The 18088-nt window shown below is 34.5% G+C and overlaps 1 protein-coding gene across 7 annotated transcripts in view; it reads left to right on the top strand.

Annotated features, from left to right (window-relative positions):
- LOC111044806 (sex peptide receptor) overlaps window positions 1-18088 on the top strand; it is a 364455-nt gene that overhangs the window by 131583 nt on the left and 214784 nt on the right. Inside the window, exon 3 of one of the 7 annotated variants that reach the window (XM_039436569.1) lies at window positions 3418-3441. The exons of the other annotated variants lie outside the window; for them this stretch is intronic. The gene's annotated coding sequence lies outside the window, so the exon portion shown is untranslated. The remainder of the gene's footprint in view (window positions 1-3417; window positions 3442-18088) is intronic. 7 annotated transcript variants of the gene reach the window in all.

Raw genomic sequence — 18088 nt, 5'->3', positions numbered from 1 at the left:
TTCTTAGTTTATTGGAAATAATTGCAAATTTGACGCCGGAAATTGATGGTTATACAAATTATGTTTCTACAATAACCGGAAAAAATGTCGAGTTTCTCAATATTCTCTCCACTAATATTCGTAGAATATTGCAATAATAATTATATTTGTATGATAATAATAAATTTATAATGCAAATTTCAATTAATTCATCTGTTGTTTGAATAGCTTCAAAACTGACGTTCATCTAATTGTATTAACTGAAACTTGGTTCACTGAAAATATGCCTTTACTTCACAATATCTCAGGATAATACTGCTGCAGTTATACTAGAATTAACAAATGTGATAGTTTGTGTGTTTTCATCAAGAATGATCTCAGTTTCAATGAAATCTCATGTGATATCTCTGAAGTCAACTCCTTTCGCCTTGATTAAAGGTTATGAAATAATATATATTTATATATATATATATTGGAATTTATAGATCTCCTAGTAACAATAACACAGAAAATTTTGTTAATCGCCTACACCAGCTACTTGAAAATATGCCAAATAAAATCAGTGTTTGTGTGGTAGGTGATATAAATATCAATATTCATCCTACTAATAACCATGTACAGGGTTATATATATATGCATGTTTTACAACGGAGAGGTTTTGAATCTCTCATGAACGGGAGTACGAGAGTTACAAATACGTCTGAGACATGCCTGGATCATATTTTTTTCAAAAATGCCAATACCACTTTCAGTTATTCGTTTGAGAATATCCTCAAAAATACAATCAAAGATCATTATTCAGCTTTATTCCACCTAGGTAATGGTAGAAATCAATTCAATACTGCCGATAGGGATAAATATAATACCAAGACCTCTATTAAGTACAGTACTCTTATCAATCACTTGAAGAATGAAAATTGGAATGTTGTTTTTAGAAGTCATGAAAACATATTTGTTGAGAAATTGGTAAACCGTAGGATAAATGCAATTAATCAGAGTAAAAGTTATTAAGAGCTACTTGTCTGATAGAACCCAATCCCTATCTATAAATAATTAAACTAATACCACCGAACTCACCCCTTATGGCCTCCCACAAAGCACTGTTTTATCGCCTCTACTTTTTACTTTCCTTGCCCTATTACCATAGGTAAGGAAAGTATTGCTTTCCGAAAAAAATATGGTACCCCAATTTCTAAATTTCTATACGTTTCAAGGTCCCCTGAGTCCAAAATACTGGTTTTTGGGTATTGGTCTGTGTGTGTGTGTGTGTGTGTGTGTGTGTGTGTGTGTGTGTGTGTGTGTGTGTGTGTGTGTGTGTGTGTGTGTGTGTGTGTGTGTGTGTGTGTGTATGAGTGTATGTGCGTCTGTGTACACGATATCTCATCTCCCAATTAACGGAATGACTTGAAACTTGAACTTAAGGTCCTTTCACTATAAGGATCCGACACGAACAATTTCGATCAAATGCAATTCAAGATGGCGGCTAAAGTGGCGAAAATGTTGTCAAAAACATGGTTTTTCGTGATTTTCTAGGAATCGGCTTCAACGATTTTGATCAAATTCATACCTAAAATAGTCATCGATAAGCTCTATCAACTGCCACAAGTCCCATATCTGAAAAATTCCAGGAGCTCCGCCCCATCAATGCAAAGTTCGATTTTAGATTCCCAATTATCAGGCTCCAGATACAATTGAAACAAAATAAAATCAAGTGGAGTATATTGAGCATGAAAATCTCAACAAATAATGTTCAGTAACATTTCCACCTGAAATTGAAAATAAGCTTTAAATTCGAGAAAATGTGATTATTCAATTGCAAATTATTGCTGATACTATTGAATCATTCACTATGAAGAGATAGCAGACCTCATGAGTGTGTCTCCAGCGTTATTGTCCTGTCACCAGCTGGCTAAAATCTTTGAATAGTAGACTTGAAATTCGCGGTAACACTAGCGTCAGGTGATCAATTTTCATAACGGCAAGTAAAGTTGTGTGAGATTTTTATAATATTCATGAAAATGATCTTCTCAATTCAAAACTTGAAAATTCAACTATAATATCCTTTCCTGATGAAACAGTTGCTATTTTCTAAGGAAGAACGTGGGCTGAGGTTCATGAAATTGCTGAGCAACCGCTTGAGGATGAAAAAGTGGCTTGATAGTAATACATTGAGCTTAAACATACAAAAAACTAACTAAATTACATTTTCTTTCAATAAATTAGGACAGCCTGACAGATAATTTAACTTGAAACTCCATTCAAATTGCAACCTCGACCCCAACACCTGCACGTGTCCTATCATCAGTATATCTATCTGGGTGTCTAAATATAGATGAAAACTAAAAATGGAATGTCCATATTAAATTTATTTATGCAATCGATAATGCAATACGGAGTTACTGTATAGATAGGGTGTTACAACTCCCATTTGGAAGAACTGTTCATAATGCAGAAATAAATAATTAGATCTATTTTAAATAAACCCAGATTTTTACTGACGAACCTCATATTTGATAAATTTAATGTTTTAACAATCTCAAAGTTATTTGTTGATAATGTTATATAATATTAAATAAAAAATATAACAAATTCTCCATGCACCAACAGATCATTAAGTAGACATCACAGCTTGAGACCTACTTCAAATAACTATATGATATATAATACTAATATTGAAACGATTGGACGGAAACTTATTTACCTAAGTACTATAATAATCAATAAAATTCCGGATCATTATTAAATGCTAAAATTACAAAGAAAATTAAGCACGAAATTTATTAAAAGCAGTATTTTTCCTGATCTTCAATTATTGTAACTGTTACCTGGATCCTTATTCCACATCCTATCTATTTTCTTTCAACCCTGCCAATCTACCACCTTCTTCCACTCCCCTCTCGATCCTTTCCCTTTCTGTTATACCTCACCTTCCTATTATATGGGAAACCAAAGCTGACAAGGTATTTTCCCCCTCTTTCTTCCAGCACATCACCACACCACATCTTTTTAACAATATTTTTTGTGTGTTATTTGTATTGTTACTATTATTGTAATTGTTTTACTGCTCATTGCTTTTTCTTATTGTATTTTTGTATGTTGTGAATAAATTGATATCGAAATTGGAAATCATCATTCTTTTGAATTTCTAAATATTGATCTTCTCAATGATTGCTCTCCTGATTCAGCCTACGATAAGCACATGACTCATGTTTGAACACAGAATTCTGAATGCCAACAAGTGAATGATTTACAAGCAGGATTCATCAATTACTTTGAGATGAGCCATCAACCCTTACAATGTTCTCTAGACTCTTGTAGGCTTTGCTGATTTTCAAATAATGATTGTTCTCATTATTAATCCATTTGTAGGTCTACAATATTGAAATATATAATTAATTACACAAAGTAGATTCACATCACTGTTTTCTCTCCTTCCAGGTCGAGTGAATGAGGTAGAAATGAGTAAGTAATCCTTGTTCGAAAAGCGGATGATTGTAATTTACTTCCTCGCTCAGTTCCAATATCGATGTCTCTCTCGGAAGGCATATTGATGCTCTTAATCTCTAGGGATTCAACATTCCCATCATCTTACTAATAACAAGGACATTATCCAGCTTTGTGGTGCAACAGCACTTACATTCTCAGCCGGGTTGTTAACCCTACATCCAGGTTATTGTACCTACAACATCATTGTTTCAGGGTTGGGAACATAAATTGAGCTGGTATGTGAGGTAGATATCAACATGATGTAGTTGGCAAGATTCATTACACTAATAACAGTTAACGTTGACATTTAATAATGCATGTTAGTGAGGAGCATGAACAAATTACGGAAGTTATCACCATCAACAATATAAGTAATATGACAAATAAATAATGGGGTTTCGCCATCTAATTGTCTTTTTTCTTTAGAGCTACTTTCTAATATGAATAACAATTTAAATCTAAGTACCATTTATAAATTGTTTTGTCACAACATGTTTCGGCTACTAAAGTCATTTCTAAGCATTTTCAAATGCCGAAAAATGTTGTGAAGAAATAATTTGAAAAGGATGGTCAGATTTAAATTCTTATCTATATAATGGGTTTTGTTTTTTGTGAGAGATTGTGTCTATAAATGAAGATACAGTTCCGTGACAAAACATGAATTAATGAGAGGAATAAATGATGTGGTTGTGATAATACTATGGCTCAAGGAACTAATTTCCTGGATTGACTGGAGTATTTATACCTTGAATCAGAATAAACGTTGAGGTTGCGATAACATAAATTTGGCCAATAATGTTCCTATACATGAGTCAAAAGTCACTATTCGTTATTAATGAATGATATTAAAGATTCATGAAGCAGAGGAAGATGATAGTATTCCTGTGAATGTTCCTTGAGAATGACGTTACATGCTTCACTCCTTATGAGTCTTTACAAGTTATAGAGAATCAACTGACACCGTGACTATTTCTCTACTTTGCATTTATCAGTATTTCCAATAATTCCTAAAGCGAAACCCTGTATCAAAATTCGAAATTAAGCAATTAACACATCCAATCGGAAACTTCGAATGAGATATATGTGTCTATATAATTTCAGCCTAATTCTTATAATATATGTTTATTATGAAATATTAAATTTAATTGGGTGAGGATTGAAATATTGTAATTTGAATTTAATTCATTCCATGAGTCAAACCTTCCCCCTCCACCACCAAGAAGTGTATGAATGAAGCGAATAGAGAGAAGAAGTAGAAATCTGTTCTTGGTGCTAAGTCGATGGAACAACTATGAATCCAATGTCAAAGTTGGAGCCTTTTCGTCAGTCGCATTTACATATTTCTGAAAAAGCAGATCCCAACAAATGGCAACGCACGAGTTAGCTCTTGAAAGATGCTTTTAAAAAGCGCAATTCACTTCAATCCACTTCATCTGAGTGAAATCTCGCTTCAGTTCTTATCCCAAGATATTTCAATAGGGAATTAAGAGGATCTACCAAGTTTCTCTTCCTTCATCTTGCTTGTTTGAAGAAATGGATTTCTGGAAGCTGTCATCGGGTTGAATCCCGTCATTTTGAACCGGGTAATGTCACTGCACTGCAATCATCCATGTTTAGCCAAGCATAATTAATTGGATACAAAGCTTCTACGCCTGAATAATAGTCTTGTTAGTATTTCGTCCTTGAATGACTTGCAGGCACTCAGTGTTGTTGATTTTCCATCAAGTCATGTTGTTGTACAACAATGTGAATTATTACTGAAAATCATGTTTGTTGCTGGATAACATTTCAGTAGAATTGAACTGAACCATTTTCATTCAAGTTTTTACTCTTCTAAAAAGCAAAAATCGAAATAGAAAAATCAATATTGGGCATTTTTAAAATTCAAAATTTGAACTCTCACAAAGCACTTACAATTGGATGATAGATGCTAAAATAGAACAAGTTGAAATATTATTGAACACTTTTAAGAATATTATAGAAATCAGTCCTTCTCACTTGATTCGTAATGACTTGTGGTAGTTCATAAAGCTAAATAATCTCTCTTGAATATTTTCTCTCTTACTATAATTTATCTTAATATTATCCTTTGATATTGAGCTCATGTTCATCAGTCATACTCTATCATTCGATTAATGAGTGGATATTATGTCAACTGAATAATACCGTCAATAGCGGAACGCTCTGATCAAATTGGACGTTTTGGTTTCAGTTACACGATTCAATGGATCGTAATCAAGCCTACACTCTTCACTACTTCTATAGCAGTTCCATAATGGAGTTGCCACTACATAGTAGCCTACAATACCACTGAGTTTATAACTAGAACAGTGCCAGTTCCAAATATGTCTCACTATGTCCATCGATAATAAAATTATATATCTACAATTTCCGATAGATTCTGTTCTAAACATGAGGTTTATGGATGACATTGTGAAGAAATAATTTGAAAAGGATGGTCAGATTTAAATTCTTATCTATATAATGGGTTTTGTTTTTTGTGAAAGATTGTGTCTATAAATGAAGATACAGTTCCGTGACAAAACATGAATTAATGAGAGGAATAAATGATGTGGTTGTGATAATACTATGGCTCAAGGAACTAATTTCCTGGATTGACTGGAGTATTTATACCTTGAATCAGAATAAACGTTGAGGTTGCGATAACATAAATTTGGCCAATAATGTTCCTATACATGAGTCAAAAGTCACTATTTGTTATTAATGAATGATATTAAAGATTCATGAAGCAGAGGAAGATGATAGTATTCCTGTGAATGTTCCTTGAGAATGACGTTACATGCTTCACTCCTTATGAGTCTTTATAAGTTATAGAGAATCAACTGACACCGTGACTATTTCTCTACTTTGAATTTATCAGTATTTCCAATAATTCCTAAAGCGAAACCCTGTATCAAAATTCGAAATTAAGCAATTAACACATCCAATCGGAAACTTCGAATGAGATATATGTGTCTATATAATTTCAGCCTGATTCATATAATATGTGTTGATTATGAAATATTAAATTTAATTGGGTGAGGATTGAAATATTGTAATTTGAATTTAATTCATTCCATGAGTCAAACCTTCCCCCTCCACCACCAAGAAGTGTATGAATGAAGCGAATAGAGAGAAGAAGTAGAAATCTGTTCTTGGTGCTAAGTCGATGGAACAACTATGAATCCAATGTCAAAGTTGGAGCCTTTTCGTCAGTCGCATTTACATATTTCTGAAAAAGCAGATCCCAACAAATGGCAACGCACGAGTTAGCTCTTGAAAGATGCTTCTAAAAAGCGCAATTCACTTCAATCCACTTCATCTGAGTGAAATCTCGCTTCAGTTCTTATCCCAAGATATTTCAATAGGGAATTAAGAGGATCTACCAAGTATCTCTTCCTTCATCTTGCTTGTTTGAAGAAATGGATTTCTGGAAGCTGTCATCGGGTTGAATCCCGTCATTTTGAACCGGGTAATGTCACTGCACTGCAATCATCCATGTTTAGCCAAGCATAATTAATTGGATACAAAGCTTCTACGCCTGAATAATAGTCTTGTTAGTATTTCGTCCTTGAATGACTTGCAGGCACTCAGTGTTGTTGATTTTCCATCAAGTCATGTTGTTGTACAACAATGTGAATTATTACTGAAAATCATTTTTGTTGCTGGATAACATTTCAGTAGAATTGAACTGAACCATTTTCATTCAAGTTTTTACTCTTCTAAAAAGCAAAAATCGAAATAGAAAAATCAATATTGGGCATTTTTAAAATTCAAAATTTGAACTCTCACTAAGCACTTACAATTGGATGATAGATGCTAAAATAGAACAAGTTGAAATATTATTGAACACTTTTAAGAATATTATAGAAATCAGTCCTTCTCACTTGATTCGTAATGACTTGTGGTAGTTCATAAAGCTAAATAATCTCTCTTGAATATTTTCTCTCTTACTATAATCTCTCTTAATATTATCCTTTGATATTGAGCTCATGTTCATCAGTCATACTCTATCATTCGATTAATGAGTGGATATTATGTCAACTGAATAATACCGTCAATAGCGGAACGTTCTGATCAAATTGGACGTTTTGGTTTCAGTTACACGATTCAATGGATCGTAATCAAGCCTACACTCTTCACTACTTCTATAGCAGTTCCATAATGGAGTTGCCACTACATAGTAGCCTACAATACCACTGAGTTTATAACTAGAACAGTGCCAGTTCCAAATATGTCTCACTATGTCCATCGATAATAAAATTATATATCTACAATTTCCGATAGATTCTGTTCTAAACATGAGGTTTATGGATGACATCATGAAGAAAAAATACGATTGCATTATATTTCTCTGATTATATATCTTGTCAACAGGATCATGTCTAATTCTGAAAAAACACGGCCACATCGAGCAAGTCAGAAACAGTCTATAAAGCTGTGCATATCGAGAATGATGAGAAATCATTAATACATCACAAGTTCTGAACTCGGGAAGGATGTGGGATATGTGTGTGCCATTTACCTCCCAACAAAAACGTGGAGAATATTTTTCGTGTCTCATGTGTAGCATGCCTCACTGATGACAAGAATCACTGAACTTTTTTGAGACTATTTCATGGAAAAACCCTCAGCTCAATAAGGAATTAAGATTCATGAATATTTAATGCGTTATGCTCGGTATGAGATGACATTTTCACAAATGTGTCAAAGATACACTCGCTTGTACTTAAACTTGGTACTATATAGGTAACAGTCACACTGGGTCATACATTTGCAACACAAGAGTTGAATCAAGCATGTCGTCCATTCGATATTTAGACGATGTCACAAAATTACACAGCATTCCACTCCGCGTGAGTGGGAACGCTTTTTGCATGGTAACATGCTAGCTGCTGCTGGTGAGGAGGCAGGGCTTGATGGACCCTAATAGGCTGACATCAAGATGTCAATTAGTACCCTCGAGAGAAGCATACCTACCTGTTGCTGTCAGCAACGACCTTAATATTCTTGATCTCATGTGTCTGCCATTTACCTCCCAACAAAAACGTGGAGAATATTTTTCGTGTCTCATGTGTAGCATGCCTCACTGATGACAAGAATCACTGAACTTTTTTGAGACTATTTCATGGAAAAACCCTCAGCTCTAACGTGTCAAAAAATCCAAAAAGCCGAACTTAGGCTTGTGAGAAGTAAAGCTGACAGTTTTTTAGAGTTCAGTGTTTCAAAGTGCTTGAGACAATATGAGAAGCTCTTGTTTTTCTAAGAGTAGTTTCTGGAGAAAATCTATCGTTTCATGGATTCTTTGATTCGTGTTGTTCAAATGAGGCGGTTGGTATTGATTGACTATCGATAATTTGATGATATATTGTTTCAAGATTAAATAATAATGATAATCTGTATAACAAGAGCAGTGTAACTCTGTTTTCAACAATCAAGAATCGATAAGTACAATTAGAAATAACAGAGTGGTGAATAATATTTATCACTTCCAAAAATTCGTAACAGTCCTATCTTCCAAAATTGTTTCTAATATATTTATTTGTGTTGTTTTTGAATTTGTGCCTTGGACAGCACATTTCCCAAATTCAACGGATCAATAACTAGCGAATTTCATTAATAGAAACATTCTCACTGAATACTCCTAATCATTGAGGTTTTCAAGAGTATACAACGTGGAATACACTTGGTGAAAAAAACGCTGTCATTCAAGCGTCATGTTCTACATTCCATCATTTTCCTGCCTTCTATTTTCGCAAAGAATGGAACTGTAGAGAAACATTTTCTTCCTTTTGATTTCTGATCTCAGGACATCTTATCACTCATTAATTATATATCAAGTTTTAGTGAATACAACAAGTACTGGACTTATGTTAATTTGTCTTACTTTACCTGTCACATACATTATATATTGATGTGATATTTTCACATTGCTCAGTTCAAAGCACATTGAAGTATGAATACACTAGCAGCTCTGATTTGCTTGAGGCATGATTCAACTCTAGTGGGTTCCTTCCATGAACTGTTTGAACATTTGAGAAACTCCTCCTCTTCCTCTTTGTTGCAAAACTCTCAGATGTGACTATAACAACTATCCAGTAATTCAAATGTGATGGAAATCACGTATTTGACAAGAGAAGAGGGGAAGAGAGAGGGGGAAATAGAAAATCTCCTCTTCATCAGATATGGTGGTTTCAAATAGAGTAAGTAGTCAAGGTGATCAATATACTCCCAAAATTCAATGAATTTTATTGATCAAGTTCCTTATCAAAGTTTCTAGACTCTTAGAAATGTGAGCAGTTCAGCCAAAATCATGGCAGTTCAGAAGTGTGAGAATCATGGAATAACAAACCTCGAGAAATTGTTATTTCAATCCTCCAAATCAAATACTCATACTGGTTATAGTCAATGGCATGTTGATTAAAGAACCGAAAAAACACAAAAGTTCAGATCGTTTGGTCAAGTGTACATGGTTGTGTTTAGAATCAGGTGAATTCACGTTCCACAAAAAAGAGCATAGTTCCTCCTCTACAGGTTTTCAGTGAAAGAAACATATTATTATGATTATATTCTTGTAAGTTGTTCGCTCATGAAGAATGTGATTTTTAAGATTTTTTCATCCAGGATGCATGTAATTAACTGAATTCTTGTCATCTCCATCGACAACAATGATATTACAAGGATGAATTCTAGGGAATGAAAAGTATTATAATGAGAAATTCAATGGTGAAGTTTGCATGCCTCATGAACAAGGATCAACCGAAGTTTTCCCAAAGGGAACGCATGTTTTGTGCGTTATTACTATTCCCGAAGTACATAATCTTACTATCTTGAAATATAATTCTTCATTATCAAAGCTTTTTTATTAAATTTGTACCGTGAAATTTTATGGGTCATGAGGAAAGTGACTGACAGGGTAGGCAGCGTCATAAGCAAGTCCCACAGGTTTCAAACACATATGCTAATTTGATTGCGATAGCTTACCTTGTATGGCTTATACTAGTAATCAACCCCTTTATGAGACTTTTCGTGTTAGTGATAGCCGCACTACTAATAACAAATAATTACTACCGTCCTTACCTTCCGTGACATAATTCTACATCTTTTTGGTAGTCATTAGAGTCTGTTGTAGTGTAGTTTAATCTGATTCGTTCAATAGAAACGGTATCATAATAATATTATTTATTCTTTTGTTCAATATTTTGTTCATTATGGAATATCAGAGAAATGGAATGACATTAAAATATTAAAATCACAAAATATTCCACAAGTCTCAACAGCGCATTTTCTACCGGCGAATATCAATCTCTTCGCCATCATACTGTTTCACCTCCATCACCACATCGCACGCAGGCTCCTTCACTTTTCCCTATTAATTTGAAACTCTATCAATCCACTCTTACTGAAATTGTATTATTCTGGAATTATTGCTCAGTAATGGATTGAAAATGAATTTTTTGAAAAAGGTATTTGGAGAATCACTGAATGAAGGACACCAGACAAAAAATATTGAATGAAGATGGGTGCCCCACCTATAACCTTCTGGTTGAATGGCAGAAGAATAATGATAGGCTCTCATGAGCACGGCTGCTGGAAAGGGATCATTTACCTTCATTTCAGAAATGCGAATTCCGAGTCTACTTGCAGCTCGACAACGTCAAATCAAATTTCAGCGTCGCGTAAGATGAGTCGCAATGATAAAAGAATCTGGATTAAGATTAATAGCGTTGCCGAGACGTTGAGCATTTGCATTGCAGAACCACTATGCCGTGAGATTTACTCGGCTTTTCACTTGCTGCCAGTCAGTCATTCAGATGCATCCATCATCTCAAATTGATTCAAAACACCTACAGGTAGAAAGTGTAGAATAAATATTCCATAATAGGTATTTTGAATGATGTTTCTTGTTTCATAATTGTATTGGATAATTTGAATATTCAAAGGAGTCAATTGAATCAATATTGAACTTTCTAAGTTCCATGTACTGATATTGAAGATTTTCGTCACCTCAAGAAAACTCCTTCTACAGGGTTGGTGAAAATATGGAAACAGGTTGATATCTATTTCAAAAGATAAATTTGATTGGGGATCCGATTCGAATATTGAAAAAACTACTTACGAAAATGAAATAAATAAGTACATAAATGATCTGACAGATTAAACTTTTCTTTTTAAAGTGTTAATCTATAAGTAGATGTTCATAGATGTGCCAACCAACACTTGAAAAGTAAAATATTTGATTGCTTAGATTTTCTTTGTACTCATTTTTATTTTGTTTTTGTATGATCAGTTTCTCAAATGTGAATAAATGAAAACGGTTTGAGATATCGATGTGCGGTTCTCTACCATTTATTTTTTCTTTTATTGTATCATAATTATCTCACCATAAAAAAATGAAGTTTATTTCAGAATGGCGATTCCAAGAACGTGGACTAACATTTTGAAATGAAAGTAGATTTCTTAATTCGAATAGGATCCCCAATCAGGAATATTGTCACTTTTCCACTGTACAGATGTTACACTGAAACAGATGTTAAGCTGTTTCCATAATTTCCAGCATAAATGTCTTCATACTTAAGAGCTATATAATTCAAATCAAATAATACAAATCCCATCTCTGTTCATCTCCATAGAATTTCTGTGTCAAATTAATGAAATTGGAAATTCATTATTTGACGTGAACCGTCTTGAATCTTATTAGCTTTCTCAAAATTAAAGAATTCTTATTATCGAAGCGAAAGAAGCTTGTCAGCTCATGCAAAATTATTCATGCTCCAAAATTAATTAACATTGATTCATAACTTGGCTCATCATACTTTGATGATAATCAATGTGAAATGAACAGATCTGTTACTCGAGTCACCCTCAGGGAACAATATACCAATTCATCAATCCAAAACTTTGCCTCATCTACAAAATAATGATACTGAGCAAATCAAGAAATCCAATCCAGCTTATTTTGTTTTTAGACAGTTATAAACTTGAAAAATCAATGTTTTCTTCCGATATACGGTACAAGGTACAACTGACGGTTTGTTCTATTGAACGAGAGAAAACCATAATATCACAGTGTTTATGGAGATGGGACTTGATTGATAAGCCACTTCGATTTTTTGACATACCATAATCGCCGTCCTATATCTTTTCAAATTATTGACCGAGCGAAGTGAGGTCAAAGATTCAAGTCGAGGGTTTGGCATTTCTCTTAATGTTTAAATGTTTGAATGTTTGAATGTTTGAATGTTTGAATGTTTGAATGTTTGAATGTTGAATGTTTGAATGTTTGAATGTTTGAATGTTTGAATGTTGAATGTTTGAATGTTGAATGTTTGAATGTTGAATGTTTGAATGTTTGAATGTTTGAATGTTTGATGTTTGAATGTTGAATGTTTGAATGTTTGAATGTTTAATGTTTGAATGTTTGGATGTATGAATGTTTGAATGTTTGAATGTTTGAATGTTTGAATGTTTGAATGTTTGAATGTTTGAATGTTTGAATGTTTGAATGTTTGAATGTTTGAATGTTTGAATGTTTGAATGTTTGAATGTTTGAATGTTTGAATGTTTGAATGTTTGAATGTTTGAATGTTTAATGTTTGAATGTTTTAATGTTTTAATGTTTGAATGTTTAAATGTTTATATGTTGCGCATTTACGGCGAAAAGCGGTAATAGATTTTCATGAAATTTGAAAGATATGTTTCTTTTTCAATTGCGCGTCGAAGTATATACAAGGTTTTTGGAAATTTTGCATTTCAAGGATAATATAAAAAGGAAAAGGAGCCTCCAATATTACCGGAAAAATCAGACTATAGAATTATTCATCATAAATCAGCTGTCAAGTGGACTATAATACTACCCGTTCAAAAACATCAAAAATCTTGAAAATGTTTCTTTCCATCAACGTTAGTAGACAGGTGTTGTCTACTAACTTTGTCTTTCCATTAAGCTGAGGACATGATTTTAGTTTAGAGTTTAGAGTTATTGATAGAAAACATTTTTTCTTTTACACTTTTCTATTTTAATCTGATGATCAAAATTGCAACAAATATTATTGAAAAGAAATTGATATCTAAAATCATGAAAAGTGAGAAATGAAGTTTGTAGGAAATCAGCATTATGGTAGTTTATTTTGTTAATTCCAACACAACGATTTTTCGTCAACACATCAGAGAATGTTCTCTGATGAGTTGATTGGATTGGCGTATCGACGGCAGCCATACCTGATAACAGCGCTTACACTCACATTCCGGGACGACACGTCACGGTACGATAGGACAGAAAGCTCTATGTTTTTTTAGAATTTTTTCTAGACATTTTAAGTTGATAAATTATTCATTTATTTTTGAGGAAACATATCGGGTCAGTGTAACTCAATGAGCGCGAGGTCTACTGTTCACAGAACTACTAGTATTTTCATGGTAGGATTATAAATATCCTGTTCGTCTAGTTGCACACTCTTATCGAATTTTGGATGTACAATTTCTGTCCGTCCCTATAAATCCTATTAGATTGAACATAACTTGGCACACATCATGTGTTTGCCAAGTTCAATGCTAGTAGCTCTGTGAACAGTAGACCTCACGCAGTATTCCCATCCACAAGTACCTGATTGAAACTATAGACCTTATGGAAATACAGCAATAGACTGGCTTCTCCACACATCTGCGTAATCACTTTTCAGCTGATTTATGATGAATGATTCTATAGTCTGATTTTTACTTTCCTTGCCCTATTACCATGCGTTATGAAAATTGATCACCTGGGGCTAGTGTTTCTGGGCATCTCAAGTCTACTATTCAATGATCCTAGCCAGCTAGTGACAGGACAATTACGCTGTAGACACACGAGGTCTGCTATCTCTTCATAGTGAATGATTTATTAGAATCAACAGTTGCCAACAGTTTGCAATTGAATAATAACATTTTCTCACATTTCAAGCTTATTTTCAATTTAAGGTGAGAATGTTACTGGACATTAATTGAAGAAATTTTCATGCCGATTCTTTTCCAATCGAAATTTTCGTTTAAATTATATCTGAGACCAGATAATAGGAAATCTAAAATCAAACTTTGCATAGATGGGGCGGAGCTCCAGAAATTTTCACAGATATGGGACTCGTGGCAGTGGATATAGCTTGCCAATGACTATTTTAGGTATGGATTTCATAAAAATCGTTGGAGCCATTTTCGAGAAAATCGCAAAAAACCCTGTTTTTGACAACATTTTAGCCGCCATCTTCAATTGCATTTGATCAAAATTGTTCGTGTCGGATCCTTATAGTCGGACCTTAAGTTCCAAATTTCAAGTAATACCTTTAATTGGGAGATGAGATATCGTGTACACAGACGCACATACACTCATACACACACACACACACACACACACACACACACACACACACACACACACACACACACACACACACACCACACACACACACACACACACCACACACCACACACACACACACACACACACACACACACACACACACACACACACACACACACCCAATACCCACATACAGACCAATACCCAAAAACCACTTTTTTGGACTCAAGGAACCTTGAAACGTATAGAAATATAGAAATTGGGGTATCTTACTTTTTTTCGGAAAGCAATACTTTCCTTACCTATGGTAATAGGGCAAGGAAAGTAAAAATCAGACTATAGAATCATTCATCATAAATCATCTGAGAAGTGATTACGCAGATGTGTGGAGAAGCCAGTCTATTGCTGTATTTCTATAAGGTCTATAGTTTCAATCAGGTACTTGTGGATGGGAGGTCTGCGTGAGGTCTACTGTTCACAGAGCTACTAGCATTGAACTTGGCAAACACATGATGTGTGCCAAGTTATGTTCAATCTAATAGGATTTATAGGGACGGACAGAAATTGTACATCCAAAATTCGATAAGAGTGTGCTACTAGACGAACAGGATATTTATAATCCTACCATGAAAATACTAGTAGTTCTGTGAACAGTAGACCTCGCGCTCATTGAGTTACACTGACCCGATATGATTTCTCAAAAATAAAAGAATAATTTATCAACTTAAAATGTCTAGAAAAAATTCTAAAAAAACATAGAGCTTTCTCTCCTATCGTACCGTGACGTGTCGTCCCGGAATGTGAGTGTAAGCGCTGTTATCAGGTCTGGCTGCCGTCGATACGCCAATCCAATCAACTCATCAGAGAACATTCTCTGATGTGTTGACGAAAAATCGTTGTGTTGAAATTAACAAAATAAACTACCATAATGCTGATTTCCTACAAACTTCATTTCTCACTTTTCATGATTTTAGAAATCAATTTCTTTTCAATAATATTTGTTGCAATTTTGATCATCAGATTAAAATAAAAAAGTGTAAAAGAAAAAATGTTTTCTATCAATAACTCCAAACTCTAAACTAAAATCATGTCCTCAGCTTAATGGAAAGACAAAGTTAGTAGACAACACCTGTCTACTAACGTTGATGGAAAGACACATTTTCAAGATGTTCGATGTTTTTGAACGGGTAGTTTTATAGTCCACTTGACAGCTGATTTATGATGAATAATTCTATAGTCTGATTTTTCCGGTAATATTGGAGGCTCCTTTTCCTTTTTATATTATTCCTGAAATGCAAAATTTCCAAAAACTTTGTATATACTTTGACGCGCAATTGAAAAAGAAACATACCTTTCAAATTTCATGAAAATCTATTACCGCTTTTCGCCGTAAATGCGCAACATATAAACATTTAAACATTCAAACATTAAGAGAAATGCCAAACCGTCGACTCGAATCTTAGACCACACGTCGATCGGTCAACAAAGGTACTATGATAATAAGATGAAGAAAATACTGTCTAATTTTACACAGAACCCGATATTTAGGATATATCTCTCAATATTTGGAAAAATATTTGAATATTTAAACACGTTCTAGTTGAATATTTTTAGGCGTACCTAGAAATATTTTCAAGTATACTTTCGACTGCAGTTTTCTCTTAATTTACAAAAGTACAGTTCAGTCAAGCAGCACAAGAAAATCCTATTGTTTTTGCTGGCAGTGAGAGCTTGTGTTGAAGGAGAAAACTCATTGGGGCTAGTTTGATTGCCATCTACAACAACAAGCTCCAAAATTTCAACTGTATTTAATATTGTTCCAGTCCACGAACAGTCATATATATCTGGTGAGGGGTACAGGTAATTTTGGAGTTTGAACAACACTTTCCAACGAGGAGAGAAGAAGAATAGATTCGTATCAGACCAAGTTTGCAGCTAACATTCCCTTCCGTGATGAAACATATTATATATCGACAGGATAACAAGTTTGGCATTCATCAAAAGTGCCTTTCGCCTACTCTCCACTCCGAACTTGTTGCTGTTCCAAGTTTATTTTGTGACTTGCAGCTAGCAATCGAACTTTGCAATGTTGTCTTTGTTGGGTGTGTTGACAGCTTATCGCACTCAGTTTTAGGTTGAGCAGGAGCTAAGCCGCAGCCACGTCTAACCCACGCTCCTTCAATTGGAGCGCGGGTCTGTTGGTGAAATCTGCGTTATAACTTTATTCAACCACGAGGTCCTATTTTATAGCACCTGGTATGCTATTAAGAATATGCAGTAGCTGTGATCATTATCTATAGTGTTCTTTCATATTTGTTGACCAATATAGAATCTATTGTTTCTATTATGTGTTAAGACTGGAACAGGATTAAGTTTATTGCAAGATTTGTTGAGATGATGTGAAAAAGTGATCATTATTTTCAGTGAGAACAAGGAATTTCATAGAATTGATGAATGAATAATATCATTATTGAGATGGAGAAACCAGATTTATTCCTTTCTTCAAGGTGTCCATCCATTGATATCGTGATTGGGGGCGCAAAATTGTATTCGTTCTAGCTCAGAAGTTCTTCTCTCCAAGTAACATCTTCAATATCTCTTATAGAAGCTAGAAGCGCCTCCACGTGGTGCGCCTGGATACCCAAATGCAGGATGGAGACCGGCATTTGGGGAACTAAATCGAATACATGACCGCCATAGCGGACAGGCAAGAACATCTGCCATTGGGATGTCTGTTCCTGGGACACATCCTTTTAACCCCTGGGCGGGAGTTTTGGTGAAGGTTTTTGGTTGGCAGTGATCAGTAATATATGAGCATTTAATTTTTGTTTGTTGACTGCTGCGTTTTTTGTGGTGCAATCTGGCTCGCGTCCGTGACATTCTTACACGTGCATCCTTGGTTCATACTAAATGAGCTAGAACTGCTGGCGGCCAGACTTATCTTTGGATCTCCTGGCCAGTTTGACACATCAAATGGAAAATTTCAATTCAAATGGTCCTTCTCAGGACCACACAACTAGAACTATAGGTAATATTATTAGAATTTGTCAAATTAATGTAGAAGGAATAAGCTATGCTAAGAGTCAGTACCTATCCAAACTTTTAAGTAAGCACAAAATAGACGTGGCTGTCATTCAGGAGACTCACGCAGATAGTGAGCAGCAGCTTTGGGCAAGGGGAAGGATACCGGGCTATGAGGTTTTAGGGGCAACTTATAACAAGCATCATGGATGTGCAACTTATATACGAAATAACGTAGAAAATGCTTATCTTGTGTCAGCAAAGTCAAGC

This window comes from Nilaparvata lugens, chromosome 10 (assembly GCF_014356525.2).
Source record: "Nilaparvata lugens isolate BPH chromosome 10, ASM1435652v1, whole genome shotgun sequence".
Lineage (NCBI taxonomy): Eukaryota > Metazoa > Arthropoda > Insecta > Hemiptera > Delphacidae > Nilaparvata > Nilaparvata lugens.
This window is presented reverse-complemented; position numbering and strand designations above follow the sequence as displayed.